Raw genomic sequence first — 24,816 nt, 5'->3', positions numbered from 1 at the left:
ATACTTGCTCCGGACACTGCGAGAGGGCTGTACAAGCAATGATCACACGCACGGCACAGCGGACACACCAGGCACCGCGGTGTTGGCCGTCGAATGGCGCTAGCTGCGCAGCATTTGTGCACCGCCGCAGTCAGTGTCAGCCAGTTTGCCGTGGCGTACGGAGCTCCATCGCAGTCTTTAACACTGGTAGCACACCGCGACAGCGTGGACGTGAACCGTATGTGCAGTTGACGGACTTCGGGAGAGGGCGTATAGTGGGCATGCGGGAGGCCGGGTGGACGTACCGCCGAATTGCTCAACACGTGGGGCGTGAGGTCTCCACAGTACATCGATGTTGTCGCCAGTGGTCGGCGGAAGGTGCACGTGCCCGTCGACCTGGGACCGGACCGCAGCGACGCACGGATGCACGCCAAGACCGTAGGATCCTACGCAGTGCCGTAGGGGACCGCACCGCCACTTCCCAGCAAATTAGGGACACTGTTGCTCCTGGGGTACCGGCGAGGACCATTCGCAACCATCTCCATGAAGCTGGGCTACGGTTCCGCACACCGTTAGGCCGTCTTCCGCTCACGTCCCAACATCGTGCACCCCGCCTCCAGTGGTGTCCAGGCGTGAATGGAGGGACGAATGGAGACGTGTCGTCTTCAGCGATGAGAGTCGCTTCTGCCTTGGTGCCAATGATGGTCGTATGCGTGTTTGGCGCCGTGCAGGTGAGCGCGACAATCAGGACTGCATACGACCGAGGCACACAGGGCCAACACCCGGCATCATGGTGTGGGGAGCGATCTCCTACACTGGCCGTACACCTCTGGTGATCGTCGAGGGGACACTGAATAGTGCACGGTACATCCAAACCGTCATCGAACCCATCGTTCTACCATTCCTAGACCGGCAAGGGAACTTGCTGTTCCAACAGGACAATGCACGTCCGTATGTATCCCGTGCCACCCAACGTGCTCTAGAAGGTGTAAGTCAACTACCCTGGCCAGCAAGATCTCCGGATTTGTCCCCCATTGAGCATGTTTGGGACTGGATGAAGCGTCGTCTCACGCGGTCTGCACGTCCAGCACGAACGCTGGTCCAACTGAGGCGCCAGGTGGAAATGACATGGCAAGCCGTTCCACAGGACTACATCCAGCATCTCTACGATCGTCTCCATAGGAGCATAGCAGCCTGCATTGCTGCGAAAGGTGGATATACACTGTACTAGTGCCGACATTGTGCATGCTCTGTTGCCTGTGTCTATGTGCCTGTGGTTCTGTCAGTGTGATCATGTGATGTATCTGACCCCAGGAGTGTGTCAACAAAGTTTCCCCTTCCTGGGACAATGAATTCACGATGTTCTTATTTCAATTTCCAGGAGTGTATTTATCGTCCATGTTTCACTTCCATACATGGCAACACTCAATACAAATACTTTCAGAAATGACTTTCTCACACTTAAATCAATACTCGGTGTTAACAAATTTCTCTTCTTCAGAAACGCTTTCCTTGCCATTGCCAGTCTACATTTTATATCCTCTCTACTTCGACCATCATCAGTTATTTTGCTCCCCAAATAGCAAAACTCCTTTACTAGTTTAAGTGTCTCATTTCCTAATCTAATTCCCTCTGCAACACCCAACTTAATTCGACTACATTCCATTATCCTTGTTTTGCTTTCATTGATGTTCATCTTATATCCTCCTTTCAAGACGCTGTACATTCCATTCAACTGCTCTTCCAAGTCTTTTGCTGTCTCTGACAGAATTACAATGTCATCAGCGAACCTCAAAGTTTTTATTTCTTCTCCATGGACTTTAATACCTACTCCGAAATTTGTTTCGTTTCCTTTACTGCTTGCTCAATATACAGGTTGAATAACATCGGGGAGAGGCTACAACCCTGTCTCACTCCCTTCCCAACCACTGCATCCCTTTCGTGATCCTCGTCTCTTATAACTGCCATCTGGTTTCTGTACAAATTGTAAATAGTCTTTCGCTCTCTGTATTTTACCCCTGCCACCTTTAGAATTTGAAAGAGAGTATTCCAATCAACATTGTCAAAGGCTTTCTCTCTACAAATGCTAGAAACGTAGGTTTGCCTTTCCTTAATCTTTCTTCTAAGATAAGGCGTAAGGTCAGTATTGCTTCACGTGTTCCAGTATTTATACGGAATCCAAACTGATCTTCCCCGAGGTCGGCTTCTACTAGCTTTTCTATTCGTCTGCTCACCAGATGGTAGAGTTTTGTCAGGACTGGCTCTCCCAAGGCCGTCAGTAGTTCCAATGGAATGTTGTCTACTCCGGGGGCCTTGTTTCGACTCAGGTCTTTCAGTGCTCTGTCAAATTCTTCACGCAGTATCGTATTTCCCATTTCATCTTTATCTACAGCCTCTTCCATTTCCATAATATTGTCCTCAAGTACATCGCCCTTGTATAGACCCTCTATATACTCCTTCCACCTTTCTGCTTTCCCTTCTTTGCTTAGAACTAGGTTTCCATCTGAGCTCTTGATGATCATACAAGTGGTTCTCTTTCCTCCAAAGGTCTCTTTAATTTTCCTGTAGGCAGTATCTATCTTACCCCTTGTGAGATAAGCCTCTACATCCTTACATTTGTCCTCTAGCTATCCCTGCTTAGCCATTTTGCATTTCCTGTCGATCTCATTTTTGAGACGTATGTATTCCTTTTTGCCTGCTTCATTTACTGCATTTTGATATGTTCTCCTTTCATCAATTAAATTCAATATTTCTTCTGTTACCCAAGGATTTCTACTAGCCCTCGTGTTTTTACCTACTTGATCCTCTGCTGCCTTCACTACTTCATCCCTCAAAGCTACCCATTCTTCTTCTACTGTATTTATTTCCTCCATTCCTGTCAATTGTTCCCTTACGCTTTTCCTGAAACTCTGTACAATCTATGCTTTAGTCAGTTTATCCAGGTCCCATCTCCTTAAATTCCCACCTTTTTGCAGTTTCTTCAGTTTTAATCTACAGTTAATAACCAATAGATTGTGGTCAGAGCCAACATATGCCCCCGGAAATGTCTTGCATTTTAAATCCTGGTTCCTAAATCTCTATCTTACCATTATATAATCTATCTGATACCTTTTAGTATCTCCAGGGTTCTTCCATGTATACAGCCTTCTTTCATGATTCTTAAACCAAGTGTTAGCTTTTGTTAAGTTGTGCTCTGTGCAAAATTCTACCAGGCGGTTTCCTCTTTCATTTCTTAGCCCCAATCCATATTCACCTACTACGTTTCCTTCTCTCCTTTTTCCTACACTCGAATTCCAGTCACCCATGACTATTAAATTTTCATCTCCCTTCACTATCTGAATAATTTCTTTTATTTCATCATACATTTCTTCAACTTCTTCGTCATATGCAGAGCTAGTTGGCATATAAACTTGTACTACTGTAGCAGGTGTGGGCTTCGTATCTATCTTGGCCTCAATAATGCGTTCACTGTGCTGTTTGTAGTAGCTTACCCGCATTCCTATTTTCCTATTCATTATTAAACCTACTCCTGCATTACCCGTATTTGATTTTGTGTTTATAACCCTGTAGTCACCTGACCAAAAGTCTTGTTCCTCCTGCCACCGAACTTCACTAATTCCCACTATGTCTAACTTTTACCTATCCATTTCCCTTTTTAAATTTTCTAACCTACCTGCCCGATTAAGGATCTGACATTTCATGCTTCGATCCGTACAACGCCAGTTTTCTTTCTCCTGATAACGACGTCCTCTTGAGTAGTCCCCGCCCGCAGATCCGAATGGGTGACTATTTTACCTCCGGATTATTTTACCCAAGAGGACGCCATCATCATTAACCATACAGTAAAGCTGCATGCCCTCGGGAAAAATCTCGGCTGTAGTTTCCTCTTGCTTTCAAGAGTTCGCAGTACCAACACAGCAAGGCCATTTTGGTTAGTGTTACAAGGCCAGATCAGTCAATCATCCAGACTGTTGCCCCTGCAACTACTGAAAAGGCTGCTGCCCCTCTTGTAGTTCTGATGAATACTACTATTTTTGAGGTGATGCAAATAGCTGTGTGTAGCTGAATAATTTTCGCTTCTTTCTATTCCCAGTAACTTTCATCCCCCTCCGCCTCCTCTGCTTCGAATATGCCTTACGCGTCATCTGTTCGAAAATCTTAAGTTTTGACACATTATTTTTGAATTTTTTTGGTGCTTTTGTTTGCTGTAGGACGTACGTTTTTGATGTGGTGGTGTACTATACATGTGATCACAATCGCAAAAAATACAATGTTCAAGATAAGTTATGAGAAAACAGAATATGGAATGAACGTCTACAGAGAAAAGATGAAGCAACAGTACTGATGACTTTAAGAAAGTTATCGCCACGAGGAAAGAGAAATGTAGGAATATTAAGGAAAAATGAGGGGCCAGAACATGTCATACATGGTCTCACATAGGAACTAAAAAAGAAGAAGAAGAAGGAGGAGGAGGAGGAGGAGGAGGAGGAGGAGAAGGGGAAGGAGAAGAAGGGAATGTTGCTTCTAATGTATTACTCCATCTATTGATCTAAAATGATAATTAACGGTATTCTCGAATTTTTCAGTCACCCGCATCCACTCTACCCGTGTCAGTGACGTTTGAAAGTAAGAACTAAATATCGTCTGTAAGCTATTCACAGTATATATAAATGATCTTGTGGATAAGATCGGAAGTTCACTGAGGCTTTTTGCGGATTATGCTGTAGTATATCGAGACGTTGGAACAATGGAAAATTGTACTGAAATGCAGGAGGATCTGCAACGAATTGACGCATGTTACAGGGAATGGCAATTGACTCTCAATGTAGACAAGCGTAATGTGCTGCGAATACATAGAAAGAAAGACCCTTTATCATTTAGCTACAATATAGCAGGTCAGCAACTGTAAGCAGTTAATTCCATAAATTATCTGGGAGTACTCATTAGGAGTGATTTAAAATGGAATGATCATATAAAGTTGATCGTCGGTAAAGCAGATGCCAGACTGAGATTCATTGGAAGAATCCTAAGGAAATGCAATCTGACAACAAAGGAAGTAGGTTACAGTACGCTTGTTCGCCCAATGCTTGAATACTGCTCAGCAGTGTGGGATTCGTACCACATAGGGTTGATATAAGAGATAGAGAAAATCCAACGGAAAGCAGCGCGCTTCGTTACAGGATCATTTAGTAATCGCGAAAGCGTTACGGAGATGATAGATAAACCCCAGTGGAAGACCCTGCGAGAGAGACGCTCAGTAGCTTGGTACGGGCTTTTTTTGAAGCTTCACCGAGGATTCAAGCAGTATATTCCTACCTCCTACGTATATCTCGCGAAGAGACCATGAGGATAAAATCAGAGAGATTAGAGCCCACACACAGGCATTCCGACAATCTTTCTTTCCACGAACAATACGAGACTGGAATAGAAGGGAGAACCGATAGAGGTACTAAAGGTACCCTCCGCCACACACTGTCGCATGGCTTGGGGAGTATGGATGTAGATGTAGATGTAGACATAAGTCATGGGATACCTCCTAATATCGTGTCGGAACTTTTCTGCCCGGCGTAGTGCAGCAACTCGACGTGGCATGGACTCAACAAGTCATTGGAAGTCCCCTCCATAAATATTGTGCCATGCTGCCTCTACAGCCATCCACAATTGCGTAAATGTTGCCTGACCAGTATTTTGTGCACGAACTTATCTCTCGATTATGTCCCGTTTACAAGGTGTTACAAAAAGGTACGGCCAAACTTTCAGGAAACATTCCTCACACACATAGAAAGAAAATATGTTCTGTAGACATGCTTACTTTTCATGTTAGAGCTCATTTTATTACTTCTCTTCAAATCACATTAATCATGGAATGGAAACACACAGCAACAGAACGTACCAGCGTGGCTTCAAACACTTTGTTACAGGAAATGTTCAAAATGTCCTCCGTTAGCGAGGATATATGCATCCACCCTCCGTCGCATGGAATCTCAGATGTGATGATGTAGCCCTGGAGAATGGCGTATTGTATCACAGCCGTCCACAATACGAGCACGAAGAGTCTCTACATTTGGTACCGGGGTTGCGTAGACAAGAGCTTTCAAATGCCCACATAAATGAAAGTCAAGAGGGTTGAGGTCAGGAGAGCGTGGAGGCCATGGAATTGGTCCGCCTCTACTAATCCATCGGTCACCGAATCTGTTGTTGAGAAGCGTACAATCACTTCGACTGAAATATGCAGGAGCTCCATCGTGCATGAACCACATGTTGTGTCGTACTTGTAAAGGCACATGGTCTAGCAGCACAGGGAGAGTATTCCGTATGAAAACATGATAACATGCTCCATTGAGCGTAGGTGGAAGAACATGGGGCCCAATCAAGACATCACCAACAATGCCTGCCCAAACGTTCACAGAAAATCTGTGTTGATGACGTGATTGCACCATTGCGGGCGGATTCTCGTCAGCCCACACATGTTGATTGTGAATATTTACAATCTGATCACGTTGGAATGAAGCTCATCCGTAAAGAGAACATTTGCACTGAAATGAGGATTGACACATTGTTGGATGAACCATTCGCCAATTAGTTGCTGATAGCGCCTGCACACGCTGTACGTGGTACGGAAACAACTGGTTCTCCCGTAGCACTCTCCATACAGTGACGTGGTCAACGTTACCTTGTACAGCAGCAACTTCTCTGACGCTGACATTAGGGTTATCGTCAACTGCACGAAGAATTACCTCGTCCTTTGCAGGTGTCCTCGTCGTTCTAGGTCTTCCCCAGTCGCGAGGCCTGCATCTCGTGATCGTGCGGTAGCGTTCTCGCTTCCCACACCCGGGTTCGATTCCCGACGGGGTCAGGGATTTTCTCTGCCTCGTGATGGCTTGGTGTTGTGTGATGTTCTTAGGTTAGTTGGGTTTAAGTAATTCTAAATTCTAGGGGACTGATGACCTAAGATGTTAAGTCCCATAGTGCTCAGAGCCATTTGAACCCAGTCGCGAGGCTGGAATGTTCCGTGCTCCCTAAGACGCCGATCAATTGCTTCGAACGTCTTCCTGTCGGGACACCTTCGTTCTGGAAATGTGCCTCGATACAAACGTACCGCGCCATGGCTATTGCCCTGTGCTAATCCATACATCAAATGGGCATCTGCCAACTCCGCATTTGTAAACATTGCACTGACTGCAAAACCACGTTCGTGACGAACACTAACCCGTTGATGCTACGTACTGATGTGCTCGATGCTAGTACTGTAGAGCAATGAGTCGCATGTCAACACAAGAACCGAAGTCACCATTACCTTCCTTCAATTGGGCCAACTGGCCGTGAATCGAAGAAGTACAGTACATACTGACGAAACTAAAATGAGCTCTAACATGGAAATAAACGTTTCCGGACATATGTCCACATAACATCTTTTCTTTATATGTGTGTGAGGAATGTTTCCTGAAAGTTGGGCCGTACCTTTTTGTAACACCCTGTATATTTGATTCGTCTTCGGCGATCTGGGTGCCTGAATCTTTCGCTCGAATGGTCCAGAATGTTCTTCAAATCAATCGCGAACATCTGCGGCCCGGTGACTTGGCGCATTGTCATCGATAATAATAGGTCTATGAATGCAGCCAATATGACCAGAACCCAGTCCATTCCAAGAAAACGCAGGCTGCCCCATTATGGAGCCGTCACCAGCTTGCACGCTACGTTGTTGACCACTTGCGTCCGTGGTCTCGTGTGGTATGGGCCATACTCGAGCATCAGATCTTACCAACTGAAATCAGGATTCATCTGACCAGGCCGCGGTTTTCCAGTCGTGCAGTATCCAACCTATATGGTCACGAGCCCAGGAGAGGCGCTGCATGCAATGTCGTGCTGTTTTGAAAGGCATTCGCGTCGGTCGTCTGGTGCCACAGCTCATTAACGGCAAATTCCGCTGTACTGTCCTAACGGATACGTTCGTCATACGTCTCACATTGATTTCTGCTGCTATTTCACGCAGTGTTACTTGTCTGTTACCAGTGACAATTCTACCAAACGCCACTGCTCTCGCTCGTTAAGTGAAGGCCGTCGGCCACTGCGTTGTGAGTCGTGAGAGGTAATGCTTGGAATTAGGCTACTCTTGATACTGTGGATCTTAGAATACTAAATTCCCTAACGATTTCCGAAGTAGAAAGTCCCATGAGTCTAGCTCCAACTACCATTCCGTTTACAAAGTGTAATTCCCATCGTCCGGCCGTAATCACGTCGAAAACTTTTTCACATGGTTGGTATCCGATGACTTTTGTCACCCCAATGTATAAACAAATTTATAAACCGGAGATTGGCCTAAAAATTAATTAATACTTCTTCCCTGTCATACATGTGAACATTTCTGTCCCTATTGTTTCCTACATTATTTTCGTTGCATTCTTTCACGACGTAGCGTGAGACGAATTTCAATGAAGATCGTGCCAAGTCTGAAGAGATTCCAAATTAGGCTTCGAACATTGCTATAGGTGTCTGAGAGCTGAGTGCTCTAGAACTGAATTCGGTGTTGAACCAAATTTACTATTAGCACTTACTACTTCGAAGGTTTTAACCTGCATCATTAGGTGGATTTAATTGGATTAGAACGATGCGTATGTGCTGCGTTGCGACTCTGGGGTAACCATTGACATTATCCAGAAAAAGAGAAAAACAAAATACTATTTTAGCACGTGGTTCATAGTTTGGAGAGCTCTTAGATTGAAAATATGAATGAAAATATAACTGTAAACGTAAAAACACTTCCACTGATCACAGACACTTCTTTCTGACGTGTTACGTCACGCACATTGTCACACTTTGTAAACGTTAAAGAGAAAAAAAATGGCATCTAGAATCTAATAAGTGCCAATAATTTCCGACAAAACAAAACTCTATTTTGGAGCACGTCTCGAAGCATTGTGGAGTTCTTTGGTTGATGTAACACGGCAGAAAAAGGAAGCTATGACCACTGGAGATACTTTTACTTACGTTTATATTTTCCGCCTACTGAAATATTGTTCTGTTTTTCTCTCTTTCTACTAGACAGTGTCACACGTTACCCCGAAAGCACAATACAACACTTACGTGTCGTACCAATTGAAACAAATCCACCTGATGATTGACGTTTAAACCTCCGAAATATGGCGCGAAAATAAATAAATTGTGACTGGTTACTGTAAACTACTTGATTCATTCGATATCATTAACAGTCGAGATGGAAAGAAATTCGCATTTGAAGGTGGTAGCAATAATAGGCTCGTTTTATATGATCCAGAAGAGGAATACTTTCTAGGTGATGCTCCAGAATAAGAGCCACGTAAGACGCAATGTTTCTTATTAATTCTTTTCCGAAATTTTGGATCCATGGAAACAGATTCACATACATATAAAAGTGGAAGTCGGTTAGATAGGGTCAATATAGTGCATGGAAAGAGTTCTGTAATGTACGAAGCACCTGTTAATCTTGTAGTTGGGGTTCTATTAATCAAACTAGAACGCTTACATAGTGCACTTATATGGCTTTCGACAAGAAACTCGGTGCGATGCGTTTCAGCATAAAAAGTTTCACCAGTTTTAACAATAACAGAATGTTATGTATTACGTTCTCTTATTTTAGCACTTGATTGGCAGGTAGCGCTTTTTGGTGCAAAATTTATGGTTTACCGAGTGCTAATTCTCTACGGAAAAATAGGCCATTTTTGCCCCGTAAACGGAAAGACTACTGAGCGTGTCATGTTAACCAGGTTTGTAATGAGCTCACGTGTCCCCTCCTACCTTGTTCTTATCCCTTCCATGTCTTGATTACTGTGGAATAATGTACGCTGAGTGATCGTGGTACGTGTTTTGCAGTATTTCTGAGATCATATTTAACAACACTCGCATCTCGTTGTGGTCAATAGATGTTAGTGTCTGTCCACATGATTCAGTTTTCAAGGATGAGTTAGCAGATAGTCATTTTTCGAATTTTGCTGTATAGGATGTAGACATTTCCGCTGCAGGGATTTTCCATGTTATCTCGAGAATGATGTCGGTATTAATATCAAAGTCCGCTATATTTGAGAGAAACAGCTGTCCGTCCTTGTCAATATTTGTCGATTGCAGCACTGAATGTATTTGTGTGGACGGTTAACTGGCTGTCAACCGTCTGCGAAATCAACTCACATTCAGCAGTGCATTCGATGCGACTTGATATTGATAGACAGCTGCTCTGTCGAAATATCATGGACTTCGGTACGCAGAATCCTACGTCAGACGTCGAACGTCAGAGAGTACAAGGCTTCCGTGACGTTCCATAATTTATTACGGAATATCTGTGTTGCATCGTTGTCAGCTAGCTCAAGTGCAGTGATATCTTAACTTTTCAAAACACTGACAAACGTGGAAGCGTTTAGTGATATTCAACTGTTCGTCACGTCAAATTCAAGTGCAACAACGACGTACTTTCACCGTCTGCTTGGTAACCCTCTGAATTCAAAATTGTTTCATTATAAGAGATTCTGAGATAAAACCGCTAGTATAAACACTATGTAATGTGGAAATGGCTGCTAGATGTCACAAGACGCAGACCCGCCAATGTAATAGGATTCGGTGTCTAGAGAAGCAGTAACAGTAAAACGGATCAGTCTGGAACGCTCAGTGACTTCGACCTAGGACTAGTCATTGAATGTCTCCTGAGTAAACAATGAATCAGGAGAGCATTGAGGAGGGTGGCTGTCAAGATCGATGGAATCAGCAGAAGTAATCACTCATGAGTGTCAAAGTGGTACGACCAGTCTAACTGCGCAATGATTGCGCATGTGGAGTAAAAAGATTTGGTAAAGGGATCTAACAGTTCCTCATAAGCCACACATTTCTTCAGTCAGTGCTAAGCTGCGCTTGAATTGGTGTACGAACGACGCCACTAGTCAGTGGATGACAGGGAACAGGTGATCTTGAGTGATGAGTCATGCAGTACCCTGTCGCAATCCGATAGAATTGTTTGGGTTTGGTGAATGCCTGGAGAACGTTATCTGGCAGCAGGTATGGAAATGATCGTATGGCATTATTGGCCGGGAGGCCCCATGCGGGGGAGATGGGTCACCGCATTGAAAGTCCTCTTCAGTTGACGCCACTTCGGCGACTTGCGGGTCAATGATGATGAAAATGATGATGAAGGGCACGCAACATCCAGTCCCCTGCCGGGAATCGATCTCGGCCCCTCTTGCGAGGTAGTCGGAAAAGCTACCGCTACACTATGGAGGTGGACTGGCATCAGGTGAAGTGCTAAAATTGAACTTTAGAGAAGGTGCTTTCGTGGTTAAGGTGTAATACTTTTTTGCGTCTAAGGAAACGTTGTTTTCAGAAGATTATCAAAGCATTGTGTACTGCGTGCAACAGAGTAACACTTCGGAGGCGACGATTGTTGTATTTGGCCGCGCGGGATTAGCCGACTGGTCTTGGGCGCTGCAGTCATGGACTGTGCGGCTGGTCCCAGCGGAGGTTCGAGTCCTCCCTCAGGCATGTGTGTGTGTGTGATTGTCCTTAGGATAATTTAGGTTAAGTAGTGTGTAAGCTTAGGGACTGATGACCTTAGCAGTTAAGTCCCATAAGATTTCACACACATTTGAACATTTTTTTTGATTGTTGTTTTTGCATGGAAATGTAACCTGTATAAAGCAGCACCTGTGATTCAATGAATTGAGGACACTAACATTCCTGAAAAGGAGTGGCCTGCCCAGAGTCCTGACGTGAACCAAATGGTACATCTTTGGGATGAGTCAGAAGGTCGATATCGCTCCAGATTCCAGCGTCTGACCTCACCACCTTCTCTGATTTCGGCTTTTGAAGAAGAATTGGCTGCCATTCCTCTACAGACATTCAGACACATCACTGAAAGTGTCTCCGGCAGAGTTGGAGCGGTCAGAAAGGGGAAGGGTTGACACACTCCATATTAATTTCCACTAATAGATGTCTAGTTACTTTTGATCAGATAGTGTACTATTTCTAATGTAGTCCTACATCAAGGCTGTCAGCTAGCACTATTTTTTTCTGTCTCGTTGCCTGAATGGCCTGATATCTCTGGTAGGTTATATGTGTACGGCCTATGATCCTCAAGCGTTTACAAAATCCTACATGTCATTTACATGCATATTACATTTAACAATTACTCTTTAGTACCTTGAAACTGCCTTCATTTTCCTATTGCCTATGTTCTTCGCCGTCGCTTGAAAATACTGGCTATCCTCTGAATCATGTAATGAATCGTTACGTCAGTGGAAGGAATGGTTGGTTGCTGATAATGTGTAAACTTACATGGCGTGTTTTTGATTACGCCAGAAAACCGACAGTAACAGAGTCATATGTTGTAAACTGTGAACGAAACATTATTCATTCTTCTGAAATAAAGGTATATTATACAGCTCAGGCGAGAAGTAAATATTTTTAATATGGATTCTAACTTATCTGGCCCTATCCATTATTTTTCTTTCAATTTTCAGCAATTTCTATCACTCACATATCCAATTCGTTTTGAGATATCGCGTGTAAAAGGTCACGCCAATGTAAACATCTCATGACTAGTATAGAACATAGCGGGAAAGTAAGGACATTCGGGTGCCATCAGCATCAAGAATGGGGAAAGTTTTCGAATATATAAACTTCCGTTTTGTGTCTTTAAATCAGTGGTTTATTCAATACTAGCTGTTTATCCGAACTTCATTAGGGCTGGAAAGGGAACTGTATACTGTTCAGCGTCTTACGCCGCTGTAATCGCCGAATCCATTGTCGTTCTTCTGATGCCATGTTGTACCGAACTACGACTGCGTTTGTCCAGAAGCCACATATTGAAAACATCTCCTGGTCTTGATTTTCGAGAGCAGTGGTATGTACTAATCTTAATATTAATTGGTAACCTACATAAATATGTTATAAGCCCGCAATAAGCTGTAGTAAGGGCACGATAAGTTAGCCAGGCACGTATGGACTGACTGTTAAAAGTCTGTACCACATAGTTCACTTCCGTGTTGTTTATATGAGCGAATCATTACTTTATAAATAACAGGAATTGCTCTTATATTTAAATACATAATGCAATACGAGACATGATCGCAAATGTTTACTAAATGATATGAATTTAATATTTTTCTACTCACTGCGTTGTATTACAACAGCCTTAACTAATGTAATGTTCACTGCTACAGCACAGTATCACAAACATGGCCGCTCTGTAATGCACATTCACAAATCCATGTTACTTCCGTGTCAAAATTTATACCATAACAGCTGATCAGTGAAAGTCGCACACGCCTGTGAGTTGTCACTACAGGAAGAGAAACAGTAAAACATTACCCTCCTCACATCATGTAGTCATGCAGTGGTGGGCTACTGACCCCTCTGAAAGCAGCCAAATTTTCTTCGCTCACTGCCGATTTCACCAATGTCAATTAAAACTAACCACATCTTAGAATACTGCTGTCTCAGTAAATATTTTTGTTTGTTGCGGGAAAACTGCACCCTTAAGAAAGCACTTAACGTTAACTGACGCTTTGATTCGGCTGTTAGTTGCTAGATGCATATCATTTAAAAATACGGCTGAGGAACGTGAGCCACTTGATTCGTATCGCAAGCAGCCCCCGTGCAGTTTGACAATCACTCTAAGTGATAAACTTTTCAAGGCAACAATAGGCCCTCTCGCTTATTGAAAAAAGAAAGTTGAAAAGATCTTCACTGTAAACAGACAATCGTACTTATAAGCTGATATAACTACAAATCATTATGTGGAAGGGGTTCTATATAGAGATGGGCAAACTGAAACAAGTAACTGTTTCGAAACAAATGAAACAGTACAATGTAATGTTTCGATACGCTGTTTCGAAACAGTGAATCAGTTTGTGTTTTGTAATCTAATAAACCTACACATTTTATCATCATGAATGTCTACTGTATAAGTATGTCCATATAAGCACCAATGAGGTGCGAGAGCGCTAATCATATCGCAGAAAGTATGAAACTAGCACTTAGGTGTCTTGGCAGTTTCGTATTTCCTGCAGCAAATGCCCTGCTTTCGTGTCGTGTGACTTTCATACTTTTCAATTGGCTGACGACAGCCATAGCCGAAGACAGAAGAACCACCACGAACGGAACTGGAGGTGGGAGCAAACTGCAGAAACAACGGAATATGCTACTGGGATACCTACATTCCGTTTGTATGGGTAATATACCCATCCTGCTAATTTCCATGCACACAAAGGGAATCATTGTGGATAATAGGCACAGGACTATAGACTCACAAATAACGCCAAATAATTCGAATAAATAACAAAATATAACAGAAAAAATTTTTGTCTTTGAAGGTGTTTCGAACCGTTACTATAAATTCACCATGCTTTCCAGCCCTTCCCGTTCATCATTACACAATCAGTGATATGTCAAACAGATTGCTTGCAATTATACCTACATCAAATTTATATATACGTCTAATAACTGTCACTCTACGCCTTTTTTTATTCAAAATGTTGTAGGCTTACTTGCGTTTCTTAATATGATTACTGCACATGAACAGAGAAGCGTATGTTATAAAAAAAGTGTAATTTAACTGAATGATTTTCACTTGTTTGTGTGATGTCCTTAGGTTAGTTAGGTTTAAGTAGTTCTAAGTTCTGTGGGACTGATGACCATAGATGTTAAGTCCCATAGCGCTCAGAGCCATTTGAACCATTTTTCACATATTTATTATTTTGAATGTGAATAGTATGCGTTGTTTTATTGTTTGGTTAGCGTTTATAAAGCAGATATTACGCCATTTTGGAATAGGACAGTCAGCTAGAAACGAAGCTTTATTTTCGGATATCGTAAGCTTCATGCTGTTGCTTGTCAAAAAGATTTCGACACTCTTGAAAGTGTTTCATGAAGTGATATGTTGTGTTTCAGTACCTGTGCCGAGCCCGAATCTCGTCCGACACAGAGCGGAATGAAACATCAGTGTTTCGATACAATTAGTCCGCTCCAAGCACAGGTGGACTGAAACAGCCTTATTTTGAAAAAACGATACAGTTTCTGTGTCTGGCTCGAGATCGTATCTGGTCCCGGCGGGGTCAGGGATTTTCTCTGCCTCGTGATGGCTGGGTGTTGTGTGATGTCCTTAGGTTAGTTAGGTTTAAGTAGTTCTAAGTTCTAGGGGACTGATGACCATAGAAGGCCCATAGTGCTCAGAGCCATTTGAATCTGGTCCGGTTATCCGAGTCAGGGGCGGAATGAAACGCCACTGTTTCGAAACAGTGAACCACAGCCGTTCCGAAACGCTGAAACAGTTCCACGTATCGATACACTGTATCGAAACATAGAAACAGTTGCCAATTCTAGTTCTATAGAGATTGGTCTCTGAGATGTGGAAAGAAGTCGAAGGAGTACGTTCTGTTTAACTTAAATAACTGAAGTTGAAAGTTGGGCGTTAATATTTCTTTGGAAAGTTGGTCACTGATTCTGCTGTGGTGTGCGTACACGAACTATGAGTCTGACATTATTGTCGCGAATGGTAGCGAGCGAACAGTTGTTGTGAGTAGTCGGACGCTGCCTGCGTTGGAGAGAAGCAGCCTGCCGTGACCGTGCTAAGAGCGCAGGAAGAGAGTTTGATATTAATTGAAGATTTTTGGTAATTTGCCGTTTTGCGATGCGTAGTTGCTTGCTTGCCCACTGGAGGGATTTTGTCAGATTTGTGTATGCATATATTGACAGTAATTGGTTAGTTGTTTGGGGGAAGAGACCAAACAGCGATGTTATCGGTCTCATATGATTAGGGAACGATGGGGAAGGAAGTCGGCCGTGCCCTTTCAAAGGAACCATCCCGGCATTTGCCTGGAGCGATTGATGGAAATCACGGAAAACCTAAATCAGGATGGCCGGACGCGGGATTGAACCGTCGTCCTTCCGAATGCAAGTATTGAGAGTAATATTCCATCTTCGTTGTGACCTAATTTGTGATTATTGATTATAGACATTGTGGAATAATTAAAATTGTTGATAGTCAGTGTGTTGAAGAAAAGGAAAAGTCTGAGTAAAGTTTCAGTGTTTAAGTTGTCAATTTTCAGAATACAGTAAATTAAAAGTTTTTATTGGTTTATTTCATTTTTTACACCGCTTAAGACTTGTTAAACAAACCCCTACTGTTCATTCAATTTCTATATAAAACTGGCAGTAGTGTTGTCAGTAGTTGTGACCATGAATTGCGCTCTGCATAGGTCGCAGCATTTCTTTTGAATTAGTTTAGCACGTTGCTGGATGCCGAGTTCACGAATTAGCAGCGGCAAGACGAGGTAAGTTGTCTGTTGCGTGCAGCAGCATTATTCTATTAATTGTTCGGAAATATTTTAAAATAATTTTTATAATCGCAGCCAGTTACAAGAGAAATCGATTTTTTATGATTTATAGGATTTTTCTGAAGGTGGCAGGGGTAAAATACAGGGAGCGAAAGGCTATTTGCAATTTGTACAGAAACCAGATTGCAGTTATAAGAGTCGAGGGACATGAAAGGGAAGCAGTGGTTGGGAAGGGAGTGAGACAGGGTTGTAGCCCCTCCCCGATGTTATTCAATCTGTATATTGAGCAAGCAGTGAAGGAAACAAAAGAAAAATTCGGAGTAGGTATTAAAATCCATGGAGAAGAAATAAAAACTTTGAGGTTAGCCGATTACATTGTAATTCTGTCAGAGACAGCAAAGGACTTGGAAGAGCAGATGAACGGAATGGACAGTGTCTTGGAAGGAGGGTATAAGATGAACATCAACAAAAGCAAAACGAGGATAATGGAATGTAGTCGAATTAAGTCGGGCGATGCTGAGGGAATTAGATTAGGAAATGAGACACTTAAAGTTGTAAAGGAGTTTTGCTATTTGGGGAGCAAAATAACTGATGATGGTCGAAGTAGTAGTTGTTGTTGTGGTCTTCAGTCCTGAGACTGGTTTGATGCAGCTATCCATGCTATTCTATCCTTTGCAAGCTTCTTCATCTCCCAGTACCTACTGCAACCTACATCCTTCTGAATCTGCTTAGTGTTTTCATCTCTTGGTCTCCCTCTAACATTTTTACCCTCCACGCTGCCCTCAAATACTAAATTGGTGATCCCTTGATGCCTCAGAACATGTCCTACCAACAGATCTCTTCTTCTGGTCAAGTTGTGCCACAAGCTTCTCTTCTCCCCAATCCTATTCAATACTTCCTCATTAGTTATGCGATCTACCCATATAATCTTCAGCATTCTTCTGTAGCACCACATTTCGAAAGCTTCTATTCTCTTCTTGTCCAAACTATTTATCGTCCATGTTTCACTTCCATACATGGTTACACTCCATACAAATACTTTCAGAAAAGACTTCCTGACGCTTAAATCTATTCTCGATGTCAACAAATTTCTCTTCTTCAGAAACGCCTTCCTTGCCATTGCCAGTCAACATTTTATATCCTCTCTACTTCGACCATCATCAGTTATTTTGCTCCCCAAATAGGAAAACTCGTTTACTACTTTAAGTGTCTCATTTCCTAATCTAATTGCCGGCCGCGGTGGTCTCGCGGTTAAGGTGCTCAGACCGGAACCGCGTGACTGCTACGGTCGCAGGTTCGAATCCTGCCTCAGGCATGGATGTGTGTGATGTCCTTAGGTTAGTTAGGTTTAAGTAGTTCTAAGTTCTAGGGGACTGATGACCACAGATGTTAAGTCCCATAGTGCTCAGAGCCAATTGAACCATTTGAACCTAATCTAATTCCCTCAAGATCACCCGACTTAATTCGACTACATTCCATTATCCTCGTTTTGCTTTTGTTGATGTTCATCTTATATACTCCTCTCAAGACACTGTCCATTCCATTCAACTGCTCTTCCAAGTAATTTGCTGTCTCTGACAGAATTACAATGTCATCGGCGAACCTCAAAGTTTTTATTTCTTCTCCATGGATTTTAATACCTACTCCGAATTTTTCTTTTGTTTCCTTTACTGCTTGCTCAATATACACATTGAATAACATCGGTGAGAGGCTACAACCCTGTCTCACTCCCTTCCCAACCACTGCTTCCCTTTCATGCCCCTCGACTCTTATAACTGCCATCTGGTTTCTGTACAAATTGTAAATAGCCTTTCGCGCCCTGTATTTTACCCCTGCCACCTTTAGAATTTAAAAGAGGGTATTCCAATCAACATTGTCAAAAGCTTTCTCTAAGTCTACAAATGCTAGAAACGTAGGTTTGCCTTTCCTTAATCTTTCTTCTAAGATAAGCCGTAAGGTCAGTATTGCCTGACGTGTTCCAGTATTTCTACGGAATCCAAACTGATCTTCCCCGAGGTCGGCTTCTACTAGTTTTTCCATTCGTCTGTAAAGAATTCGTGTTAGTATTTTGCAGCTGTGGCTTATTAAACTGATTGTTCGGTAATTTTCACATCTGTCAACACCTGCTTTCTTTGTTATTGGAATTATTATATTCTTCTTGAAGTCTGAGGGTATTTCACATGTTTCATACTACTTGCTCACCAGATGGGAGAGTTTTGTCAGGACTGGCTCTCCCAAGGCCGTCAGTAGTTCCAATGAAATGTTGCCTACTCCAGGAGCCTTGTTTCGACTCAGGTCTTTCAGTGCTCTGTCAAACTCTTCACGCAGTATCGTATCTCCTATTTCATCTTCATCTACATCCTCTTCCATTTCCATAATATTGTCCTCAAGTACATCGCCCTTGTATAGACCCCCTATATACTCCTTCCACCTTTCTGCTTTCCCTTCTTTGCTTGGAACTGGGTTTCCATCTGAGCTCTTGATGTTCATACAAGTGGTTCTCTTATCTCCAAAGGTCTCTTTAATTTTCCTGTAGGTAGTATCTATCTTACCCCTAGTGAGATAAGCCTCTACATCCTTACATTTGTCCTCTAGCCATCCCTGCTTATAAAAAAAATAGCCATTTTGCACTTCCTGTCAATTTCATTTTTGAGACGTTTGTATTCCTTTTTGCCTGCTTCAGTTATAGCATTTTTATATTTTCTCCTTTCATCAATTAAATTCAATATTTCTTCTGTTACCCAAGGATTTCTACTAGCCCTCGTCTTTTTACCTACTTGATCCTCTGCTGCCTTCACTACTTCATCCCTCCAAGCTACCCATTCTTCTTCTACTGTATTTCTTTCCCCCATTCCTGTCAATTGTTCCCTTATGCTCTCCCTGAAACTCTGTACAACCTCTGGTTCTTTCAGTTTATCCAGGTCCCATCTCCTAAAATTCCCACCTTTTTGCAGTTCCTTCAGTTTTAATCATCAGGTCATAACCAATAGATTGTGGGCAGAGTCCACATCTGCCCCTGGAAATGTCTTACAATTTAAAACCTGGTTTCTAAATCTCTGTCTTACCATTATGTAAACTATCTGATACCTTTTAGTATCTCCAGGGTTCTTCCATGTATACAACCTTCTTTCACGATTCTTAAACCAAGTGTTAGCTATGATTAAGTTGTGCTCTGTGCAAAATTCTACCAAGCGGATTCCTCTTTCATTTCTTAGCCCCAATCCATATCCACCTACTACGTTTCTTTTCTCCCTTTTCCTACTACCGAATTCCAGTCACCCATGACTATTAAATTTTCACCTCCCTTCACTATCTGAATAATTTCTTTTATTTCATCATACATTTCTTCAATTTCTTCGTTATCTGCAGTGCTAGTTGGCATATAAACTTGTACTACTGTAGTAGGTGTGGGCTTCGTATGTATCTTGGCCACTATAATGCGTTCACTATGCTGTTTGTAGTAGCTTACCCACATTCCTATTTTCCTACTCATTATTAAACCTACACCTGCAGTACCCCTATTTGATTTTGTGTTTATAACCATGTATTCACCTGAACAAAAGTCTTGTTCCTCCTGCCACCGAACTTCACTTATTCCCACTATATCTAACTTTAACCTATCCATTTTCCTTTTTAAATTTTCTAACCTACCTGCCCGATTGAAGGATCTGACATTCCACGCTCCGATCCGTAGAACACCAGTTTTCTTTCTCCTGATAACGACATCCTCTTGAGTAGACCCCGCCCGGAGATCCGAATGGGGGACTATTTTACCTCCGGAATATTTTACCCAAGAGGACACCATCATCATTTAATAATACAGTAAAGCAGCATGCCCTCGGGAAAAATTACGGCCGTAGTTTGCCCTTGCTTTCAGCCGTTCGCAGTACCAGCACAGCAATGCCGTTTTGGTTATTGTTACAAGGCCAGATCAGTCAATCATCCAGACTGTTGCCCTTGCAACTACTGAAAAGGCTGCTGCCCCTGTTCAGGAACCACACGTTTGTCTGGCCTCTCAACAGATATCCCTCCGTTGTGGTTGCACCTATGATAAGGCTATCTGTATCACAGAGACACGCAAGCCTCCCCACCAACGGCAAGGTCCATGGTTCATGGGGGGGGGGGGGGGGGGGCGAAGTAGAGAGGATATAAAATGTAGACTGGCAATGGGAAGTAAAACGTTTCTGAAGAAGAGAAATTTGTTAACATCGAGTATAGATTTAAGTGTCAGGAAGTCGTTTCTGAAAGTATTTGTATGGAGTGTAGCCATGTATGGAAGTGAAACATGGACGATAAATAGTTTGTACAAGAAGAGAATAGAAGCTTTAGCTAATGTGGTGCTACAGAAGAATGCTGAAGATTATATGGATAGATCGCATAACTAATGAGGAAGTATTGAATAGGATTGGGGAGAAGTTTGTGGCACAACTTGACCAGAAGAAGGGATCGGTTGGTAGGACATGTTCTGAGGCATCAAGGGATCACAAATTTAGTATTGGAGGGCAGTGTGGAGGGTAAAAATGGTAGAGGGAGACCAAGAGATGAATACACTAAGCAGATTCAGAAGGATGTAGGTTGCAGTAGGTACTGGGAGATGAAGAAGCTTGCACAGGATAGAGTAGCATGGAGAGCTGCATCAAACCAGTCTCAGGACTGAAGACCACAAGAACAACAACATCAGGAGGAGTAATAAATTTCAGTTTTTTTTATTTTTTATTCCTTTTTTTAATTCTCAGAATAGCAATACTGTCAGAGATGGACCTTACGCATTTCTGTACGTCTTTCACTAGAACAATAATAATTACAAATAAAGAATTAAACAAGTTTCAAAGTAAAGCAATAATCCGGTTTCAACTGGTAAAATATTATGAAGATCATATAAGATGTAATCAGATACATTATTTTTAGAGTCATCTCGAGGACGTGCTTCAATAGTTTCTCACTAGGAATTGTTTGATTTACTATAAATATTGTTGTATTACCCAAACATACGTTTAATATGCTCTACCAGGTTGTTGGCCACATTTAAATCAATGTGTCTGATTCGTTGCTGTACTACCATTAAAGCCTTGATGTCTTTGTGGAGATTGTTTATTATGCTAACTGAAATAGTCACATTGTGCACTATTTTCTGAGAAAAGAGTTATATTAGTAATGACATGGGACATTACTGGGTTTGTGGACTGTGAAGCAGTTTCCAGTATAAAAAAAAAAATTAATAGGTCTCTACAGGAACTTCTAGGAATTACAGAAGCCTAAGGTGTGAATTTTGCAATTCAGGTTGTGATCTCTGCACCTAAAAACTGAACACTTTCTGTTTCCATATTTGATTTTTTAATAACTTATAGGTTCAAATGTTCTACGAGGAGTGCGCAACAAACAACCTACACATTGTTTCAAATGCTTTGTTAGCTGACGCCCCAGAAAGAATACCAACAGTACTTTTATTTCTGTATTTGCGCCATCTGTAAAGCGGACAAAATTTGCATTCGGTGACAGTAAAAGTAGGAGATCATTTATGTACATTAGAAACGAGAAAGGACGAATACAGAATTCTGGGAAACACATAACGAATTGCGAGGAAAATGGAGTGGCTATTGGTTGTTGTTGGACATGAAAACAGCTAATATAAAAATCAGGAACCTTATGCGTCGGTTGTTACATCGTATTTTACAATTTGCTTTACGGTGTTTGAATTTGCACGATCAAAAACAAGAAATAAGTCTGATAATGTTCCCAATAACAAAAATTTCCTAAAATATTGATTCTAAACTAATAACAGTATGTAAAATTGTTTTTGTACTTCTCTCGTAAACGCTATTTTCTAACTTCTTATATTTCAGAAGTACGAAAAAGTCAATTACTCAAACTCAAACTTTACTTTAATAACTATGCCAGATCTGGAGAGAGGGGAAGTTTTCTTTTCTTTTGAACAGTGTCGTTTAAAAACATATACCTATACAATGGTCATGTCATTCCTACTGTTGAGGACAGGAACAAGTCAAAGTAATTTATTGTTGTACTGCAAATCTCTTTCGCGACTGAAGTCCTGGATATTATCTCCCATCATGTTCTTGTTATAACGTCCGCGATATCGATGTTTCTTGGGACAATTTTCACCTCGGCATTAAGTTTACAACGGAAGTGCAGACGCGGAAATCTCCCATTTTTGCATTTCCTGTGTACCAAATTACGAAATTACGCCACCCTGGCACATAGCATTTATCGCAAACCCATCCATGCTGACCAGTATTTGCATGCGGCTAGCTGTCTTCTATCATACGACAGTAACTGAGTCCTACGAAGACTAGTTCATATCTGATGTGAAAAGCTTAACACTGGAAAATGAAACCCAAGTCCGTATTTCAACGGAACGAATTCTACACTCCTCGAAATTGAAATAAGAACACCGTGAATTCATTGTCCCAGGAAGGGGAAACTTTATTGACACATTCCTGGGGTCAGATACATCACATGATCACACTGACAGAACCACAGGCACATAGACACAGGCAACAGAGCATGCACAATGTCGGCACTAGTACAGTGTATATCCACATTTCGTAGCAATGCAGGCTGCTATTCTCCCATTGAGACGATCGTAGAGATGCTGGATGTAGTCCTGTGGAACGGCTTGCCATGCCATTTCCACCTGGCGCCTCAGTTGGACCGGCGTTCGTGCTGGACTTGCAGACCGCGTGAGACGACGCTTCATCCAGTCCAAAACATGCTCAGTGGGGGACAGATCCGGAGATCCTGCTGGCCAGGGTAGTTGACTTACACCTTCTAGAGCACGTTGGGTGGCACGGGATACATGCGGACGTGCATTGTCCTGTTGGAACAGCAAGTTCCCTTGCCGGTCTAGGAATGGTAGAACGATGGGTTCGATGACGGTTTGGATGTACCGTGCACTATTCAGTGTCCCCTCGACGATCACCAGAGGTGTACGGCCAGTGTAGGAGATCGCTCCCCACACCATGATGCCGGGTGTTGGCCCTGTGTGCCTCAGTCGTATGCAGTCCTGATTGTGGCGCTCACCTGCACGGCGCCAAACACGCATACGACCATCATTGGCACCAAGGCAGAAGCGACTCTCATCGCTGAAGACGACACGTCTCCATTCGTCCCTCCATTCACGCCTCTCGCGACACCACTGGAGGCGGGCTGCACGATGTTGGGGCGTGAGTGGAAGACGGCCTAACGGTGTGCAGGACCGTAGCCCAGCTTCATGGAGACGGTTGCAAATGGTTCTCGCCGATACCCCAGGAGCAACAGTGTCCCTGATTTGCTGGGAAGTGGCGGTGCGGTCCCCTACGGCACTGCGTAGGATCCTACGGTCTTGGCGTGCATCCGTGCGTCCCTGCAGTCCGGTCCCAGGTTGACGGGCACGTGCACCTTCCGCCGACCACTGGCGACAACATCGATGTACTGTGGAGACCTCACGCCCCACGTGTTGAGCAATTCGGCGGTACGTCCACCCGGTCTCCCGCATGCCCACTATACGCCCTCGCTCAAAGTCCGTCAACTGCACATACGGTTCACGTCCACGCTGTCGCGGCATGCTACCAGTGTTAAAGACTGCGATGGAGCTCCGCATGCCACGGCAAACTGGCTGACACTGACGGCGGCGGTGCACAAATGCCGCGCAGCTAGCGCCATTCGACGGCCAACACCGCGGTTCCTGGTGTGTCCGTTGTGCCGTGCGTGTGATCATTGTTTGTACAGCCCTCTCGCAGTGTCCGGAGCAAGTATGGTGGGTCTGACACACCGGTGTCAATGTGTTCTTTTTTCCATTTCCAGGAGTGTATGTCAATCAGACCCGTCGTGACTTGGAGTTCGGACCATGACTAGAAGTACAGCGAGATCAGTCTGCATCAGTAACTTTCCTGCCATACGCCAGCAGCGTATCAGTTAATATGCAAGCATTTTAAGAAATATTAACCTCAAGACTGCGTTTCTTCCACCAGACATGATTGATGTCCTTTAGGACTAAGCTAGAGATAATCTGGGACTAAGGAGGCCTGGTGTTTATTTTCTTTCACGTCTCTGTGGTAAAGGGTACTATGGTCAAACTATTTATTCTGTTGTGGGCAGATGTATGGAACATAGTTACCATACAGGGTTACGACAACCAGAAAAATGCGCGGTGACGCAACATAGCATAGGATAGGGACACACATCAAAATATAAGGAGACACAGGTGACTGCTGTCGCTTCTCGTTGCTGGGTCTGTGTTCTGAAAGAATCCATTGAAATTAGGCTGGGTGATAATCGTATTAATATGGACAAGGGTTATCATCTGAGCAAATCGTGGAACCCTGCGCTGACCAGCATTAAACGTTCTCAGTCGGGAGAAGATTTTGACAATTTATTACGGCAGCGATGCCTCGTTTTCGTTTTGCTTAAACCATCGACGGCGATACTGGTATCTTTTGGAGAGAGAACAGCACTGACAGCTCTGGCACGAGTACTTTCTGCTGACCCTGTACGGGGGCCAAAGACCCGCTCCAGAGTAGCAACAGTTGGACGAAACTCTGAAATAGCA

This window comes from Schistocerca gregaria, chromosome 3 (genome assembly GCF_023897955.1).
Source record: "Schistocerca gregaria isolate iqSchGreg1 chromosome 3, iqSchGreg1.2, whole genome shotgun sequence".
Classification (NCBI taxonomy): Eukaryota; Metazoa; Arthropoda; class Insecta; order Orthoptera; family Acrididae; genus Schistocerca; species Schistocerca gregaria.
The sequence above is the reverse complement of the archived record's forward strand: the minus strand, read 5'-3'. Positions refer to the sequence as shown.